We start from the raw sequence: 20,053 nt of genomic DNA on the forward strand, positions 1-20,053 counted from the left end.
AAATGTGCACCCTGGTGTATACACCGAAAAAGAATAGCGTTCCTTGAATCCACAAAAAAACATGCAAGGATGCTTGCTTCAGTGTTGCCACCCCTCATAAGTTTCATGCCACCCCCTTGCCACCCCATGAATAATTTTCTAGATCCGCCCCTGTACACAAGTCCCCATATTTGTAAGCAAAAACAACACTATGCATCAACTGCCAATACTGGACTATACCATGGCAATTTTAATGGTTTTGTGTTACAGTTAGCGGTGAATTTTAAGTCAACTGGAAAGGAAATGTTTTGTCCAATCAGATCATTATTCACAGGCTGGCAGGAGCTAATCATCTTTACTTGGTCAACATGAAATATGGGCTTACCTTTTATTGCTCTATAAACGTCGGTGTTCTCCAAAGATTTCTTGCCCATTTCCCCTTCCCCTTCATATTGAACTGCGCCATTAAAGCATTAGTGAAGAGCCTAAAGAAAAGTAAATGACATTTATAAATCAACATAAAAAATTATATGTAGGACTGACATTACGCATTTTATAACCCCTTTATATTATATCCCCTCCTTTTATCCCTCAACAAAAAAACAAATCTTCTCAAGAACAGCTGGTCTATAAGCTTACAATGCATTGTAGTGAACTTGTAATTGAGTATTTTTAATTGAAAAAAGGCAAAAATAAATAAATATATATATATAAATAAAAAATAAGTGTACACAAGGTTTAAGGAAGAAAAAGGCAAATGAAGACATACAGAAAATAAACTAAAAAAAACCCCCCCGAAAACCACCCTACAATTTCACACACACACACACACACACACACACACACACACACACACACACTGGTTTACATGTTTTATGGGGACATTCCATAGGCGTAATGGTTTTTATACTGTACAAACCGTATTTTCTATCGCCCTACACCTACCCTACACCTAAACCTAGCCCTCACAGGAGATTGTGCAAACTTTTACTTCCTCAAAAAAAGTCATTGTGCATGATTTATAAGCCTATTTCCTCATGGGGACCTGAGAAATGTCCCCACAAGGTCAAAATCTACTGGTATTCCTATCCTTATGGGGACATTTGGTCCCCACAACGTGATGAATACCAGGTGCACACACACACACACACACACACACACACACACACACACACACACACAAATACCACTCTCACTCACTTGTGGTATTTGTGCCTTTAATACTTGTTTTTTTTTTTTAGGTCCTATTCCAAACAATTTGGTTCTCTCTTCTGTGGAATCTTTAATGAGTGTCAGACCCCAGCCACTGATCTGCAAGGTTCTGCATGGCTTGTCAGAAATTAATCTGGTGGAGTCAATGTTCGGGCTAGTGCCCAAAGGTTCTTTGTTGTCTTATCGGTGCCCTTCCGTGTCATCGAGGGATATTGTCAAGCATGCTGAAGCCCCGACCTTTCCTACACTTCCTTTGGATGGGTACAAATTAGAAGGGAGATTTAAATTTGTCCCTAATTACCACAAGATGTGGTTTCTAGAAAGCTTGGCAGTAACACAAGAGCTCAGCACAATAATTGAGGCAGACACGCGGGATCAGTCACAGTCTCCTCTATGGAATCAAATGCGTCTACCTCGAATTACATCAAGTAGATTCCGTGAGGTGTGTCATGTGAGGGGAGAAACATCCAGCCAGGCGCTAGCTTTCCGAATAATTAAAGGGGTTCGGCAGACTTCTGCAATGAAGCGGGGATTGGAACTGGAGCCTGAAGTCCTACTTCAGTACTCCGACATGATGAATGTCAATGTTTCACAGTGTGGGTTTGATGTGCATCCTGATGCTCCACACCTTGGCACAAGCCCTGATTGGCAGAGTTTATGGCCCATCTGAAAACCCTCCCTTTGGACTTGCGGAGGTGAAATGCCCTGATGTTGGTGATATTTCTCAGGCAACACACATCAGATTTCTTAATGGTCAAGCAAAGCTTAAGGAAAGCCACAAATACTACTGGCAGGTACAGGGACAGCTGGCAGTAACGGGTCTGAGCTGGTGTGATTTTATAACAAACACCAAAACTGATGTCACCATTGAGCGCATCTGGAGGGATGATAGATTTATTGATTTGATGAAGGACAAACTTGATTTGTTCTTCTTCAATACCTACATGGATGTGTATCTTGCCTCAAAGAGCTGTTAAGCTAGTCGTGATGGTGATTTGTAAATAATTATGTAATTGTTTTCTTAATTTCTTTAAAATATTATCTGTATATAAAGAAAAGTTGACAGCATTTATTCTTTTGTAACTAAAAAGTTTGTAATTTTGTATAGTTTAAAAAGATATAGTAACATTGTAAATATTGTACAAATGAAGGAGACAGGTTAACAATTAACTTTTTATTAGTATCGGAAAAATGCAATTAATATCATCTGTACATGTGTCAAATCTGGTTTTAAACAATGCAACAAATGATTTTTTTTTTTCATGTATTCTGTTTGGTTAGCCTGTTGTTTTAAACACACAACACAAATAAATTTTGCAACATCAAATATATTATTTTTGTACAGTTTAAGCTATAAACTGGAAACAACTTCATAAACTATATACAAATGTGTCTTTAATAAACTATAAACAAAAGTTCATTCTTGGAAGAAAATATTACATCATGAAAATATTTAATTGTGGGTGAGTTATGTGTTTTGTGTACAAAACGGTTACAAAACAACATCATCTTTGGTATCAAGGGGGCCTTGATAATTAGCCATTAGACAACAGTTTGCCCAGATCTGGTTCACTGTGCCTGTGAGGGTGAGAGGAATGGTTGAGTCCCAGATGTGATTTTCTTTAATTCGTCGAATGACTCTCTCTACCACAATCCGAAGACGGGCTATTGCTTGTGTGCGTTTTGTATCCTCTTTTGAGAATTGGGCTGCTCGTTTGAAAGGAGGAATGACAAGTCTGGCTCCCACACTCTCAAGCAGTCTCTCTATGGTAAAGCCTTTATCTGCCATGCAAAAGTCTCCAGGCTCCAGCAGGTCCAAAAGTCCTGACTGCTTTGTTATCTCTCTGTCAGAGATGGATCCGGTGAAAAGCTGAGAAACAAAGGTTATGACCCCACATGGAGCAACTCCAATCAAGCCTTTGAAGGTGGGGTAGTTTTTGTAATGGGAAAACATCTCTGACTGCAGTGTCAGTGCTGTGGGGTTTTCACACCTGATCTCAGTACAGTCTAAAATAACACGGACATCTGAGCAGTACTTCAGAAATTTTGCTGGCATGGTTGCCCTGACTTGTTCTTTTGTCATCCATATAGGCAAGGATCCCAAAATCAGGTACAGAAAATTTGCCCATGTTATGATGACTCTGCTGACAGTTGTTGTACTCACATTAAAGATATCTGCCAAGACCTTCTCTCGTAGACCTGCAGACACGCGACAGCAATAAAGAAAAAACTCATCAATGAGCTGGAGTTTCCTGTTGGGGCTTGATCCAGGTACAGACTCAAGTCCCTGTCTCTGCGCCTTTGACCAGTAAACAAGGTTTGATGCCGATGGTTCAATAGATTCCCAGAAGATCCTGAAAACTCTCTCTGAAGCAAAGCGTGTATAAAATCGTAAATCGTCATCTGAGAGACAAAATCGATCTATGTGTATGTGAGTGACAGAAAGAGCTTGGACCTTAGCCTCCAAGTCTCTTATTCTCTCAGCTGCAGCATCCAAAACACCAGCAGAAGGGGCCGTTGAGTAGTCGTGTTCCACCAGTGAAGCGGGTCCCTGACAGACTGCAGGCTGTCCATCGCCGATATCAGACGATCGACTGTCATTTTCTCGCGTTATCCTATCCAATACATTTGGACGTTTTTGGTGAACACTACCCCAGTTGTTCCATTCGAATTTTGATGGTATAACTCCTCGCTTCAGGCGTTTACGACCGGTTGCAGATGTGTAGTCAGACTCCGTGAAATGCTGGCTGCACACGTATGTACTCCCTCTCGAAACTGCAAAGCTTTTGCCTTCATCCCGCCGAATTGCGTGAATCCACCGTTTCTTAGATTCTTCCTCACTTGGAAAAGAATGAAAATTAAGATATGGCTGTTATGTTGAACTATTAGAACACTTAAGGACGCAACAACAATTTCTCCCTGTGCTCGCCGCCATTGACACGGACTTGAGCGGAAGTTATTTTACGCTACTATTTGAAACTTCCGCTTTTCGAATGCGGAAGTGTGATAAAGGCCTATAGTGCTCAGATACACTTAAGTTAGGTGACCTTACCCTAGTTGATACTTTATTTCAACTTTTCAATTATTTCATTAATTTACAAATAAACAAATGCCTTTCCGATGTGATATAAGTGAAAAGGGAGACGATTTCGAAAATGATTTCATCAAAAGGCGGACGCGAACTCTGGTCTCCCGCGTCAAAAACGATATGTTACTGGTATTATCACTTGCGCCACTGAAAATGTTGTGCAATAGCCGTCTTTTGTAATATTTGTAAATATGGCCTATTTGCATTGTGTAAAAACATTAAATAAAAGGCACCAGACTACAGAAAATGGCATATACTAAAGTATTTTTTTTCTGGGGGAGGACCCACCCACATTTATTTTGCTTCCGACGCCCATGATTGATGATGAAGTATAGTCTATAGGATATAACAAAGTGCTTTTCCAGTCCCGATTCCACGAGGTTTTATACCGCATCCACCCGCTCCTGCTATATTAACTATATTATTCGCCCGCTGCCCGCTTAGAATAAATTTCTAAGCACCAAAATCGCAAAAACAAATAAAAAAAATAATAATAATAATAATAATAATAAATTAACTAATTAATTTTTAACTCTATAAAAACTGTAGTTTATATTTATCCTCTCCATTTCTATTTCTCTCTACTCAAATTAATTGTCAGTGTATCTAAAATTGTGTATCTTAGAAAAAGAAAAAGACGAACTACCTCTAAAACATGCATATCTTAATTTGATGTTGCTTTAAAACGCTGAAATATATAATATATTTTATTCTGAAGGTGAAAGTTGTCGAGTTATTTAACTGCCCGCGGCGCCGTCAGGATCACTTGATTTTTTTCCCCTTAATAAAGTGGATACAGCTTACAATACTCGTTCAAGAGTACGGCATTGCTCAAAACTTTACATATTTCTGTTATTTGTGTACAATCACAATAAAAAAAAAAACTGATGTGTAGGCTATTTGTAAAAAAAAAAAAAAAAATGGAAACAAGATGCTGGTTTAAGGGCGCATCACAGAAATTGCCTAAAATTCTGCATACAGGCTTGCTACTTATTAATTTGTTAAATTATTATTCATTCAGAAAAGAAAAACATATATTTCTTATGTGGGCCTATTTTATTTATTATTATATATAGGTTTATTGGGTTTTTCTCTGTGCATAAGCTCTGCGCGTGAGGTTCTGATGTTTATGCTGCTTCTTGCTTGTGTATAATTAATCCCTGAAAACGAATTTAGCGGTTTACGTCAGTTGTCGGTTGGAAAAATAAAATAACCGAAATTAACATTTCTATTTCCGATGCAGTCTAATAAATGTTCGTCAGGAAAAGAAAGAAAGAAAACAAAATAACAATACAACTGCACCTGCTTATGAATAGGCTATCTTTTTGCTATTGGTTTGAACCATAATTTCAGGAAAGAGGAATCATTGAACTATTGTACTGGTATTTGTGACCCACGCCCCCTAGAGCTGGCCATGGTGTTTGGCTACAGAATGTTGTTCCTTGCGCCACCTGGTGGATATTATATGAAGTGCAACAACGTTGTAAAAAAATCTAAAAAAGCCGCTGCGGTAGGACACGTGGCCACGCGTGCCGAATTGCAGGCTGCCGCGTGAAAATAGACGCATTTTTAATGGCCAGATCTGTATATATGTGACATATGGCCCGTTTTCACAGACATGGCTCAGCCAGGACTAGGCCTTAGATAAATTAAAATACGTACTTATCTTTTTGTAAAAATCCCTTAGAAAATTTACTGGTGTGCATCTTGAGACAAAACAATATCATTTACATATTTTAAGATATGTCAATGCAAGTTGTTTTCTCAACTTTTTGAGCTCAACCATGCATTTTAGTCTGGGTCTAGCCTTAAAGGCACAACATGCAAGTTTTTTTTTTATTTTATTTTTTAATTCCCAAAACCCTAGAACAGTGTTATACATTTTGCTCACTTGTGCTCTTACATTATCACAGATGTTAAGAACTTTTAAATACAGAGAAATAAACTATTTTAACTAGAGTTACCTACCATGTCCTTGTGTCGACATGCACCCTCGATTTTCTGGTTTAATTTTGTAGAAAACATGGAAACCACAAACACGCTTTAATATGCTTCTGCATTTCATTAGACAGGTGACAAACGCACAGAGTAGCATTATAACAGAACTTTCAACACAGGTAAATGTATCTAGTCTGATAAAAATACAGCGCTGCTTTTCCTACATATGTATGACCAGAAGAAGCGGAAGCGGTCGACTGTGGCATAATAAAAGCTCCACTTCTTTCAAGCTGTGTGTTGCACTCGTCCTTCATTAGTAATTGCCCCAGTGGCCTTGTTCTGCTTCCATGACTTTCAGCCCCAACCTTAATTAGTCTTTAATACATTAGCTCATTCATTAACATGACTTCTGCCCGAGTCCCATTGGATGGCATTGGCTGTGAGGATGAAGACAACAACTCCCATGATTCCACACTCAATCACTACGTTACCAAACATCTTTGTTTGTTTTGAATTTGTGCCCTCTAGCAGCGAAAACGTACATATTGTGCCTTTAAGCCTGGTTTGTGAAACTGGAGGTTTATGTGATTAACCTTATCAGGTAAACTACGTGGTTAGTGCTTCTGCAGGAATTTTTGTAAGGGAAGTCTTCTTTTTAGTAGATTTAATGCCATGGGTGATGAAGACGTCCCCACCCCACCCCCACCCAGCTGTTGGTTCTAGTGATGGAGGGAACCTTTCCCCAACTGCCTCTATCACTTTTCAAAAACTGAAGGAAGACAAGAGGGCATTGATGCAACAGCGAGATCAGCTGAGAACAGAGTTGAATCGGCTGTTGGACTCAGTTGCTGCCCCAGCGCCTGGTCCATCAACTGTGCCTGCCTGTCCTCATAGCTACAGTAAGTAACATTGTTGTTACAATTGTTTTTAACAGGTACTTTTTAATGCAGAGACACTTAAATTACATTTATGTTTGTTTAGAGAAACTAGGAAAGAAGAGGATGAGGGTGACATCCTCGTCAGAATCTTTAACCTCCACTTACTCTTCATCAACCTTATCCTCATCTTCATCTTCCACGTCTTCCTCTGAGAGAAAGAAAAAGAAGAAAAAAAAAAAAAAAAATCCAATCAAAGATCATTCGGGAGAAGAAGTAAGCATATAAAATAACATAAAATATTTAAATATTGAACTTTCAGCAGTATCAGAAACATAGGAACTAATGTTAACTTTTACACAATTATGCAAATCTGTCATAATTGTAATGAAGTTTTATTTGTCACTTTGAACAACTGTCATGTAATAATAATTTTGTGCTGTATGTTTTCTAGTGCCTTCCAGAGTGCTTGAAAAAGGACAAAACCACCTTGGCGTTGTCAAGTATCATTGCAGAGGTGTGTATGAGTATAGACGTATTCATAATTTTAGTGTTGTTGTTACACAGCTTGCTGTCAAGTACAAGTGATTGACCACTTCCTATTACATTACAATTTTGATGTTAGTTATCCTTGGAAAAATGCAGTCTAAATTAAACAGTGTTGCAACAAGTCATCCTTCATGAAGGTGATCATTTTTAGTTTTTGTTAAGATTATGTTATGATTTTGTTAATATCATTCTTGCAATATATACCCAGCAAACACATTTACGTTGTGGCGACGTCTGTGCAACGTTCCATTTTTATAATGGCAACGTCGCCGTCTACGTGCTCGCAACGTTGTAACAACGTGGAAATGTAAGACGCGAAAAGGCTGTGGCAACGTTGTTCGGCGACATTCATCAACCAGGAGGCGACGTTTTAACTACATGTATTTTTTCATGCCAGATTGTAAATATTGCCTATTCTGCGTGTTATATCAGGTATGGGATATGTTTGTAAATCTTTTACATACTGTTTAATATTAAAGGTGCCATAGAATGCATTGAGAGAATATTTTAAATTGTTCTCTGATATCTACATAGAAGGTATATTGCATAGGAAAGGGCAAAAAATCTCCAGAAATGGTTTTACAGGTCCATTTACAACCCTAGGATTTGTCCCTAGAATGAAATGCTCTGTTATTGCCTTATTTGGAAGCTTCATGAATATTAATGAGCTCTGCTCTGATTGGCTGTTTCACAGAGCTGCTTATCTATAGCTCGCACATTGATAAAAAATATATATGTAATTAGGAGCTCTAGCCGCTTTTAATATGCGGTTTGTTAAATCTGCCATTTTGAATCGGCGACATTTTCCTCTCACTATTGTGATCGCATGTGCTCTGTGTAAAGTTATAATGCAGAGGGAGTGCTTCCTTGCCACGCACATTCAGCTGCTTCTCGGTGATACTCTGGATCTGTAAATCATTTGCCATCATCAGCGCAGTTATTTCTCCATCATTCACCATCATCAGCACAGTCATCTCTCTGTTTATGTGGTAAGTGAAATCCTATGTATTGCAATGTAACAGGCTAGCACTAGCATTAAGCTAACTGTGTCCCTTCAGTGGCTTGCCTTGTTTTACTGATGTGCTGACGTTAGTGATGATTGGGCGACGAAAATGTTGGAGCCGTAACTATTAACGATCCCAGAAAAGTTTCGTAACAATCGGTTTTATGTTGGAATTGACCTATTTTTCGGTGGTCTTTTGCAAACACTAGATTTATATAAGAAGGAGGAAACAATGGTGTTTGAGACTCATGGTATGTCATGTCCATGTACTGAACTGTTATTATTTAACTATGCCAAGGTAAATTCAGTTTTCCATTCTATGGCACCTTTAATGTTGTCAGGCACTTTAACATTGTAAATACAGTTTGAACACTGCACAGGTAAACGGGTAAATAAAATAAAATAAAAATATTAAATTAAAATGTGTTGTACCTATAAAAAAATGTACTGTACATGTAAAAAATAAAAACATTACTCAAAGCTTAAATTAAATTGTATTGTGTTTTAACAATTAATATTTAATTTAGTGATTCCTCTGCGTACCACTAGGGAACCTGACTACTACACTTTGAGAACCACTGATCTATGAATTTGTTTTTTGTGCAATAAATTAAGACACTAAACATACGCACATTAGATTCCATGTACTTGTCAGTATTTTGTCCTGTCCTGTCCTGTCCTGTTTTCCTAGTGTTTTTTCCCCTCTGTTTCCAGTACTTTTGGTTTAGTGTTTTTGGTTCCCTCCATGCCCATATTTGTATTTCCCCCTCGTTATCCTGTTGTCTCGTTCGTAGGGCTCTGAACCGGTTCAAGGAATGAAAACGAAAAACGAAAACAAATGACACTGAACAGGAACAAAAACAAAAACGAAAACAAAATCAATTTTAATCGTTCTGAACAATTTGGCAGACCAAAAACATGAATTCAAATTGTGTGCGCAAATGCGACGGTGACGCATACAACGTGAAATGCCCGCGAAGCAGACGTCATAAGCAGATCCCTTTCTGATGCGACGAGCTTAAGGTTAAGCACCTGGCTGTTTCATGTGCAAAGGTATGTTTAGGTTTAAGTTATTGTAGCCTAATTAAAACTTGTAGTTAAAATTACAAAAAATAATTACTGATTGTCTATTGTTTTTAGATGGGTCGCCATAAAGAAAATCCCTTTCGTCAATTTTTTTTATATGACAAATCGTCTGATAAATCGATCTGTGATATTGAAGGATGCGGGGCAGAAATAGCTGGGAATCATGGCGGTAACCTGCAGAGACACATTCAACGTAAACATCCAACGAAATATGTTGATTCGACTAGCAATAAAAGGTCAGCAGCTGATGGACAAACGACTCTAGACGCGGTTGTAGTGAAAAAGCCAAAGACAACAGGGCTACATATTCAAATGTCTCCAGAATGTCTAAAAGATGCATGCATAGAGCTTGTGACGGTCAACGGGAGACCATTTACATTAATGGAAGACACTGGCTTTAGAAAAATTATCGAGCCACTACAAAACGCAATGGAAAATAATTTCGTCATCAACTCCTCAAATATCCGTGACATGGTGTCAAGTGTTGCTCAGGAGGGCAGAGAAGAACTGAAAAATGACTTAAAAGGCAGGCTACTAATGCTTAAATTTGATACTGCCACATGCATCAGTTCTGGGCGTAAATGTACAATACACTGACGGAGAAAAAAATTGTTCTGCGCACTTTGGCCGTAAGAGAGCTCAATGACACACGGCTGAATACATTTCATCCGTCGTGCAAGATGTCTCACACGAATATGATGTTGAATTACGGCAAGTTTATTCAATAACTTCGGATAATGGCGCTAATATGATAAAGGCAGTGTCTTTACTATCTGACATACAAGAGGACACCATGTGTAATGAGGTAAATGAGGCTGATACCATGGATAAAGAAGAGGATGGGGATGAGACTGATATCCAAGACGAAAGTCAGGAATTGGTACCGGATTTGGCCATCGAACTTGATTCTGTGATGCAAGAACATGTGTTGCGCAGTGTGCGGTGTTCAGCTCATACTTTGCAGTTGGCAGTTGATGATGCATTAAAAGAGCAACGGTCAACAAATTTGCTTTCTAAAGCGAGACGTGTTGCGAAAAAGTTACGCACACAGAATGTAGTTGTTCTTCTAAAAAGGATGGGGCTAAAGAGAGCCATTATGGACTGCCCAACGTGCTGGCATTCAACACACGATATGCTAGAGCGGCTTTTGGAGCTCAAGAATTTTTGCCAGGACATGTCACCAAATATTAAAGAAATAAATTTAAGTGGAAACGAATGGGAAGCAATAGCCAACTTGGTAAGCGCTTTAAAACCAGCAAAAGTTGCTACGAAAAGCCTTCAGTCGGAACAGCTCACCGCCGGCGACTTCTATGGTGTTTGGCTTCATTGTGTCTTGTGCACCGACAGAATTGACAATCTTTTTGCAAAACGACTGGTTCAATGTCTTAAGTCACGACAAACAGCGCTTTTTGACAACGATGCCTTTGTGGCTGCTTTATTTCTCGATCCGAGATACAGGTTTTTCCTCAGCGATCTTCAATCCGAAAGGGCAAAAATTCACTTAAGTCGTGCCTGGGATGCTATTAAAAATTTGTCGGCAAACACCAACACTGTACAACATAGTCCATCGCAGGCATCCGACGATGACGATGGAAAAAGAAAAAGAAATCACAACTGTAAAACATACTCGAGTGTCAATCTCATCTGCTTTGGATATGTATTCGAGAGAACCCCGTCTTAAGAGAAGTGAGTGTCTTTTTAAGTACTGGGCAAGCGTTGCTACCACTAAGCCAGATTTGCACAAACTTGCTATGAATGTAATTGCGCTACCTGTAACGCAAGTAATTGTTGAGCGTGCATTTTCCTGCCTCAAGTACATTCTTTCCCCTCTGAGGTCATCAATGAATGCACAGGTCTTAGAGGACATTCTCTTTGTACGAATAAACCCAAAGTATATGGACTTTAAGTAGGCCATAGAATGACTGCATTTTTTTTATATAAAATATTAATTTTGCTGAAGCCTATCCAGTCCTAGAGGACATTCTCTTTGTACGTTTAAACCCAAAGTATATGGACTTTAAGTAGGCTATAGATTTTTTTTTTTTTTATAAAATATTTTGCTGAAGCCCATCCTGTTTTTCCAGTTGCCTATTTGATATATTATAATTTAAGTTGTTGATCTGTTGTGTTAAATGTAAAAAAAAAAATCTGTTGTTGTTTTATAATGTTACAATGCATTACGTTTTCTTTTACTTTTATGCATTAAATGTAAAATCATAACTATCTGGAATTCTGTTTTGTTTGAGTGAAAATAGCCTGTAATGGGCTATTATGTATATTAGGTAAGGAATAAGTCAACAGGTTTTTATTGCAGATTAAGCCGTGTGGTCAGGATGTTAAACGGATGGTTTTAGGGTCTTATTTCTCTATAGTATTATCAAACAAGAATTTTTTTTTTAATTATTAGCACATTTGTAACGAGTTTCCTGGTGAACTCGTTTACTTTCGGTTTTAAAGACAAGAAGTTCAAATGACACGAACACGGAATTTGGTTTAATCATTTGTAAACATAATGTCAACCCAGCTAACAAATTTTTGTTCTGGGAACGTTTTGATAACGTTATTTGGAATGTTACAAAAACGTGGAAATGTCCAGTTTGCTTAACGTTACTAGAACGTTATTTTATGGTTAGCATAACGTTCCTACAACGTTCTAGCAACCTAAATTTCATTAAAAATATAACGTTCTATGAACGTTTATTTGGAACATTGCAAGAACGTTAAAATGTCCAGTTTGCTTAACGTTACTAGAACGTTATTTTATGGTTAGCATAACGTTCCTACAACGTTCTAGCAACCTAAATTTCATTAAAATATAACATTCTATGAACGTTTATTTAGAACATTCCAAGAATGTTAAAATGTCCAGTTTGCTTAACGTTACCAGAACGTTATTTTATGGTTAGCATAACGTTCCTACAACATTCTAGCAACCTAAATTTAATTAAAATATAACATTCTATGAACGTTTATTTGGAACATTCCAAGAACGTTAAAATGTCCAGTTTGCTTAACGTTACTAGAACGTTATTTTATGGTCAGCATAACGTTCCTACAACGTTCTTGCAACCTAAATTTCATTAAAATATAACATTATATGAACCTTTTTTTTAACATTCCAAGAACGTTTAAATGTCCATTTTGCTTAATGTTACTAAAACGTTATTTTATGGTTAGCATAACATTCCTACAACGTTCTTGCAACCTACATTTCATTAAAAATATAACATTCTATGAACATTTATTTGAAACATTCCAGGAAAGTTAAAATGTCCAGTTTGCTTAACATTACTAGAACGTTATTTTACTGTTAGCATAACATTCCTACATTACTTCAACCTACATTTTATTAAAAATACAAAGTTCTAAAAACAATTATTTGGAACTTCACAAAGTACAGTTTAATAAAATGTTGTTTTAAGATTAGCAGTGTTGCAACATCATCTTTCAACATCATTATTAGAACACTCCAGATACAAGCACATTGCATGCATTTCAGGTATTTAAATAATTAAAGATGCACACTTTCAAAATAACTCATTAACAGATTGAACAGATCAGTGAAAATTGCAGATCATGTAAAAAAAAAAATTACATTTAGTTTAATATTCATGACAAAGACAACTTCACAGGTAAATGTAAACTATCATATTAACATTTAATCAGTGAGAACTTCTGAATTGTGTGTGGGTTCTGAAAAACTAGTATTGCAGGAACTGTGGTCCATGGCCTGTCTCTTCACACTCTATCTGTAAAGTAAACAGATTGGCTGATGTTACAAACTGTGTTATTACAAAATGCTTATGAAGTAATTAGTGTGGCTATGCAAAACAATTTATTAGGATCTGTGCTGCAAGTTCTACAAAAATTAAATCACTCAAAAGTCAAAACCAGTTTACAAAAAAAGTTATACAATAGGATGGTTCCTATTGTAAAAGAGTACACCCCAAAATGAAAACTCAGAAAATAAGGTAAATGCTGTAGATGCCAAACTCATTTGAGTTTATACTCATTTGACTTGGCATACACTACTTTTTAAAACAGCAGCATTAAGAAAAACATCTTCTGAAGCATCATGAAATTATATATATAAAAAAAATAAGCATTCAAATAATACATTTTCATCACATCATTTTTAAAAACTATATTTAAGTCATCTTAAATCAGGGGTGGGGAATGCTGGAGGGCCACTCTCCTGCAGAGTTTAGCTCCAATCCTAATCAAACACACTTAAAAAAGCTAATCAAGGTCTTCAGAATTACTAGGGCTACAGTCAGGTGAGGTGTGTTTTTTCTCTCTCTAAGTTTGGAGATAAACTCTGCAGGAGTGTGGCCCTCCAGGATCAACGTTCCCCATCCCTAACTTAAACTAACAATTTATTCATCTTGATTTGTATACACATGCACACGACTGAAATATAGTAATAATAGGGTAGTTAAGTCAAATGCAGTTTCCATTTTACACCAATCTTAAACAGGAAAAAACACTCAAAAATAACTTTTAGAAGTTATTAATAAAGTTAACAAATAACCAATGTTGCCTTGTAACATGTAATTGGCTGATAAACTATCACATGACCTCAATCAGGGTAGCAAATTCAGAGATAAAACATTTGAAAATGAAAAAAAGAAAAAAAAAATGCTACATGGATTAATTTATTTATTATTTTTATTTTTTTATCTCCAGGGTCAAAAAGAAAAGAGGAAAAAAAGGAAGGGGAAGTTATTCATAAGTTGTTAGGTTATCCTTTAAATTGTACCAGTATTCTGAAACAAGACATAACAGATAATATAAGTAGCTATAAAACTACAATACAAAGTTATTTACACAATTACAAATGAAAACACATTATAAATGGCATTTATTATAAATGACAAATAATTATCTAGCCAAAATGAATTTACTTAAAACAAGTGAAACATACATCTCTCATTGAGCACAAATACATATGTTTTAATATTTGCGATGTAACACTAGTTTGCTAAACTATTATTTATTATGTAGGCAAGGCTTTATAGTTCACTCATGTTCCAGTATTATTGTAAAACATTATCTTTCACATGCACAAAAATGTATTGGCAAATGCAGTGAGTCGGTGCTCACACGTACAGACATAGATTGTACAACTGTCCGTTAAAATGAAACAATGCCTGAAAGTATCAAGTATATCTAATAAGACCTTAATGATAATGTGTTATTTAAACAAAACATTTTGTGTTGAACCATTTATATTATTAGTTGTGTCATGATTCTGGGGTGTGACTCACCCTTGACTCCCGATGGGGAGCATACTTCAAGGTGTCTGCAATGAACTCTTCTAACACCTTAACTGGCACTTTTGGCAAGCCTCTAAAAAAGGACGTTTGGCATAATTTAAGAAACATGTAAGTAACAAGTATTTTCTTTTAAAAGTGACATTTCTTAATGAAGTCGTGGTTTAGTAAAAACTTCACAAATTTGCAGAAAAATTATGTGGACCTCAAAGAAAAATATCTATTTCATGACCCCCCTTCTATGAAGCCCCTATTTATAATACATTATAAGGGTATTTATAAGGCATTTATAATGAATGCATAACGCATTGTAAAAAAAAAAAAACACCTTATAATATGTTATATCATCTCATGAATAATCAAAAACAATTGTAATACATTATAATATTTGAGTATTTGAGGTTATAACTTTTACGATTATGATTATTTATAACACACAATGGACATCATATTAAATCTACTTAATTTATAATGGACTATATCATATTACATTTATTTTTTACATTATATTACATTTTATTTTGATGGTCCCCTTAGTCTTATTAACTATAAGCTGAAACTTTCCAACTGCATGTCAACTAACAATTAGAGTATTAGTAGACTTAGGCTAAGGTTGGGCTATAGGTAGAAGGTTCACGTACTTGCAAAGTTACTTATAATATAATAGTTTACCTTTTGGAGAAACATTAAAATACAGTGTTAGCATATATTTAGTATACTACTAATAATGATTACTGCTAGCGGACATGGAGTTGCAGAGTTACTTATCAAAAGCTGTCTAAAAGGTACCATTAGGGCTGGGCGATTAATCGAAAAATAATCGAAATCGACATTCAGAACCTATAATCGATCAAATGTTTCCAGGTCGATTATTTCGATTACTTTCCCTTTAAAAACAGTACCGCGTGTGGAGTCACATGACTCCGCTCTGTTCCGCCGACATGTCCATGGAGAGCTTAAAAAAATGTACAGGATATACAAGAGTAATTTCGTTTAGAAGACAGTGCTTATTTTCTACTTTGAAAGTGCATTTTCGGTTTTCGGCCGAAAGACTTTTATCACCGAAACAACACGGCCGAAACAGTATGTTGACACAAACCGCAGCCTGCACGTGCTTGTCTGAAGCAACACGTCTGCGGTGTGGACGTTTTTCAGTATATCTGAGAAAGACCCACGGACAGCGATTTGCAAAACTTGTTTTGCCGAAATTTCTAGAGGGGGTGTGTCTGCAGTCGTGCGTGCAGTGATAAGAGCAGAGATCGAGACAGATGTAGCTTTCAGTGAGTGAAAAACATTAGCTTTACGTTAGTGTTACGTCACAATATTTTAAAGATATGTCTTTTCATACTGTATTTTTATTAATATTTATGTTTTAAACCATGGAGGTGAGCCAATGGAGATCACACAAGCAACGTGAAAACTGCGCAATGTTAAAATGAAAGTGAAAACTGATTTTCAGCATCTGATGTGCATTCTCTCAGAGACAACGAGAGACGATTATACTTCATATGCTGATATTAATTTAGTCCCCTAATATTTTCCTTGTGCCCTGAATATGGTGGGGAACGTATAAAAAGAAACGTATATTGTGCAAGGTTTGTTTCAGAAAATCGGTTCTTGAAATAAAGCTCTTAATTTTAATTGAAAACTGCAGTGTTATTAGGGATTAAGAAAGTATTAATTATGATTTCAGGTGTTAAATGTGGGGACTGAAAGACAAGAAATGATGAAACTTCAAATATGAGCGCTGCACGTTTCAAAGTCATTTGTTGCGCTGCTTTGTATACCAGTCTGACAGCGCCTCCTGCTGGAAGAGAAACGCGTAGACTTGTAAATGTGAATTTTTTTACAGTCTATGATGTGATGGATCCAGAAGATAATGTTATAAAAATTTAAACGATTAAACAATTTAAACAAAGGCAGTAAAATATATGTATGTCAAGTAATAAAATACTTGATTCATAATAATTGTTTAAATTAATATAATTGATTTATTCTTTGAAACTTTAATATTAATGTATGCAATTGCAATGCCTTGATTCTAGTAAGATTAGTACACAGTCATAGCCATAAATGGAATGGTACTAATAATTGGCATAATTCTTTCGGTGTTTCGGTTTTCGGCCTTGGTTTCCTCTTTTTCGGTTTCGGCCAAGAATTTATATTTCGGTGCATCCCTACTTGTCAGTGAACTATGAGGGCAAAAAAATAAATATTATATAAATATAATTAAATATAATTTTATTAATAAATAAAATAATCGTTCATTAATCGTAATCGAGTTAAAATGTTCAATTAATCGAGATTTTGATTTTAGGCCAAAACGCCCAGCCCTAGGTACCATCAAAATAATCAAACTGATAATACAAATGTGTCATTACACATTCATCTGATCTGATGCCTGATCTTAGGGTTTTTTGGGAAATATTATTATAATTACTTATAAGTGGTCTTTGTATGCTTTAAGTAAAGTGAAATGAGTAACATGGCAAGATATGAGACTTATAATACATTATAACTATGAGCAGGTAATCATACTCTTAAAAGCTATAACCACAAATAAGTAAAAATTATAATCTTATGAATACTCATGAGATGATATAACATTATAAGGTTTTTTAAAATGCATTATGCATTCATTATAATGCCTTAAGAATAACATTATAATTTGTTATAAATACGGGCTTCGTTGAAATACCGAAATATTTCTTAAAACAAGAGGTGATGCTTGGTCTGAGTAATGTCTTTGTGTTAATTCTGTCAGTTAGAAATGTAATACTTACGAATGATCACGCCGCAATGTCCAGCTCTTCCCCCGTTCCTTCCTTTAATGCGGTACTGACACTGTTCCAACTGTTCGCAACACCATCCGGATGGCATCTCAGGTGCTTTGCCTCCAAGGAGGCTTAGGTGATAAACCTACAAAAATATAATATAATGTATATACAGTGGTGGCCAAATTATTAGAACACAAGTATTTTCAGCAGATAATTGATTTTAATTTGGTTTTAAGTCAGTAATTTCTATTTTTTGCTGTAGTGTGTCCGTTGGAAATATCGGTTTACATTAGTAATTGTAATAGTCCAGTGAGTCTGACAAAAGTCAGTGCTCCACACAAAGATCTGATCTCATCATCATTGGGTCTGTCTGACTGACAAAAAGAAACAAAACAAACTGAGACAGACTAAATCCAGAACTGGATTCTGAAGAATCCTACCTGCAAAGCTACCTGGAAAACTAGACAAGTGCACCTAGGGCAAAAGCTGCTTTAAAATCAAAGGATAGTCACACCAAATGTTGATTAAATTTAGTTAATAGAAGTTCATTGATAAAGAAGATCTATTTATGACATTATTTTTGACAGCATCCTCATTTTACTACATTTTCACACAAGTGTCTAAAACGTTTAACAGTACTGTACCTTTGCAGATAGGTCTCTTGAAGCATCTTAAAGACTTTGCCGCAGATCTTCTGGATTTAATCTGTCTCCGTTCGTTCTGTTTCTTCATGTCATTCCAGACAAACTGGATGATGATGAGATCAGATCTGTGTCTGTGGAGCAAACAAAAATCTCATTGGACTTTTACAATTAATGGAAAATTAATGTTTGGAAATGTAAACTGATATTTCAAGCTGACACAGATAGAAATAACTGATTTAAAACCATCATTTGGTTTCATCTGGTTACAACTATTCTAGTAATGTTGGCCACCACTTTATAATGTATAGCAGTTATAACACAAGATTGTTGTACAATAACAGATGAGCGACAGCTTTAGTGATTATAAAGGAAGTGTTCTCACTGTCTAGGCTATAAGAATTTGAATAAATGCATTCATAGATTCGCTCTCAAAATTACAGTGATTGACATAACCATAACAATTAACAAAATTTAGACACACAAAAGAAATACATTTAAATGGAAAAAACGTTTACATATGTAATTTTAATCATCAAAGATGAGTTTCAAGTAATAGAATTGGTGACTGCAAGGAAACTAACATTTAGACAGAAGCAGGATTATTATGCTGCTGTCACTAAAACCTAAAGCACAGATAACTGACAAACTTTGGTTTTCAACAACTGTTTAGGTAAGACAAACCTGACTTAATTTACATGATTACACTATTAATGAGCCTTTTAATACAATTTTGAGTGTATTTAAATGGAATAACTGAACCACAAAAGAGATAACATTTTGGTTGCACGTTTTAAGGCCTGTGTCGTTCACTAAGACCTTTATTAAAAATTATTAGATTGAATAATTATGCCTATTTTTAGCATCATGCAAGTCCTGCTCCTAATTATATTAAGGCATGCATATATTTTCAAAATGAACTGAACTTACCGGTAACCGACCAAACTCCCGCAAAGGACCCTCTCAGGAAAGCAGTGTCCACAACCAGTTTAATGTTAGGACGACACTACTGGGCGGGAACATTAGAAATCAATTGGAACATACAAAATTATAATTTGCAAGATTAAAAATGTCTTAAAATTAATTAAAATATATTTTTTTACCTCAAAACAATCCCTCAGTATTACACCAATTTATTGTCAATACTATAATACTATAATACTAAAAAAATTGGTCAGATAACGTTATACATTATATGGTGACTAAATATGCTATTTTAAATAATGGTAATTAAACAAAGCTAACACTTAACATTAAATACGAAAATAAATCACTGGCACTTACCGTTTCTTGTGATGTGTGTGTTCAAAGTTGTTTTGTGCGTCCGTGAATGACGACGATCAAATGCTGACTTTCATCACAATTTAAATACACACAATAAATCGACTATGTTGCACAGACACAGACATCATTCAAGAATCACCCCATAACTGATTGAAGTCATTGAACCGCGAATGAATGACCCTCACAAAATGGCGACCAGCTAAAGACTTTTTTTTTTTTTTTTATTCAACAATTGCACAATTTACAGGAATGTCAGTCTTCATTATAAAAATAACAAATTGTGCATTTTCCAAACATTGCAGGTGTTTTAACAAAAATAAAATATAGACAAGACACATATCATCACAT

At 35.8% G+C, this 20,053-nt stretch overlaps 1 long non-coding RNA gene across 1 annotated transcript; it reads right to left on the reverse strand.

The window, feature by feature from the left end:
* Nucleotides 1–17,786: 17,786 nt before the first annotated feature.
* Nucleotides 17,787–19,431, reverse strand: LOC141325667 (uncharacterized). The gene is made up of 3 exons (XR_012353802.1): nt 19,352–19,431; nt 18,425–18,555; nt 17,787–17,922 (listed from the first exon to the last, which is right to left on the reverse strand). It is a non-coding gene; the product is annotated as an uncharacterized lncRNA (long non-coding RNA).
* Nucleotides 19,432–20,053: the final 622 nt, after the last annotated feature.

Source organism: Garra rufa, chromosome 2 (assembly GCF_049309525.1).
Source record: "Garra rufa chromosome 2, GarRuf1.0, whole genome shotgun sequence".
NCBI classification, from domain to species: Eukaryota; Metazoa; Chordata; class Actinopteri; order Cypriniformes; family Cyprinidae; genus Garra; species Garra rufa.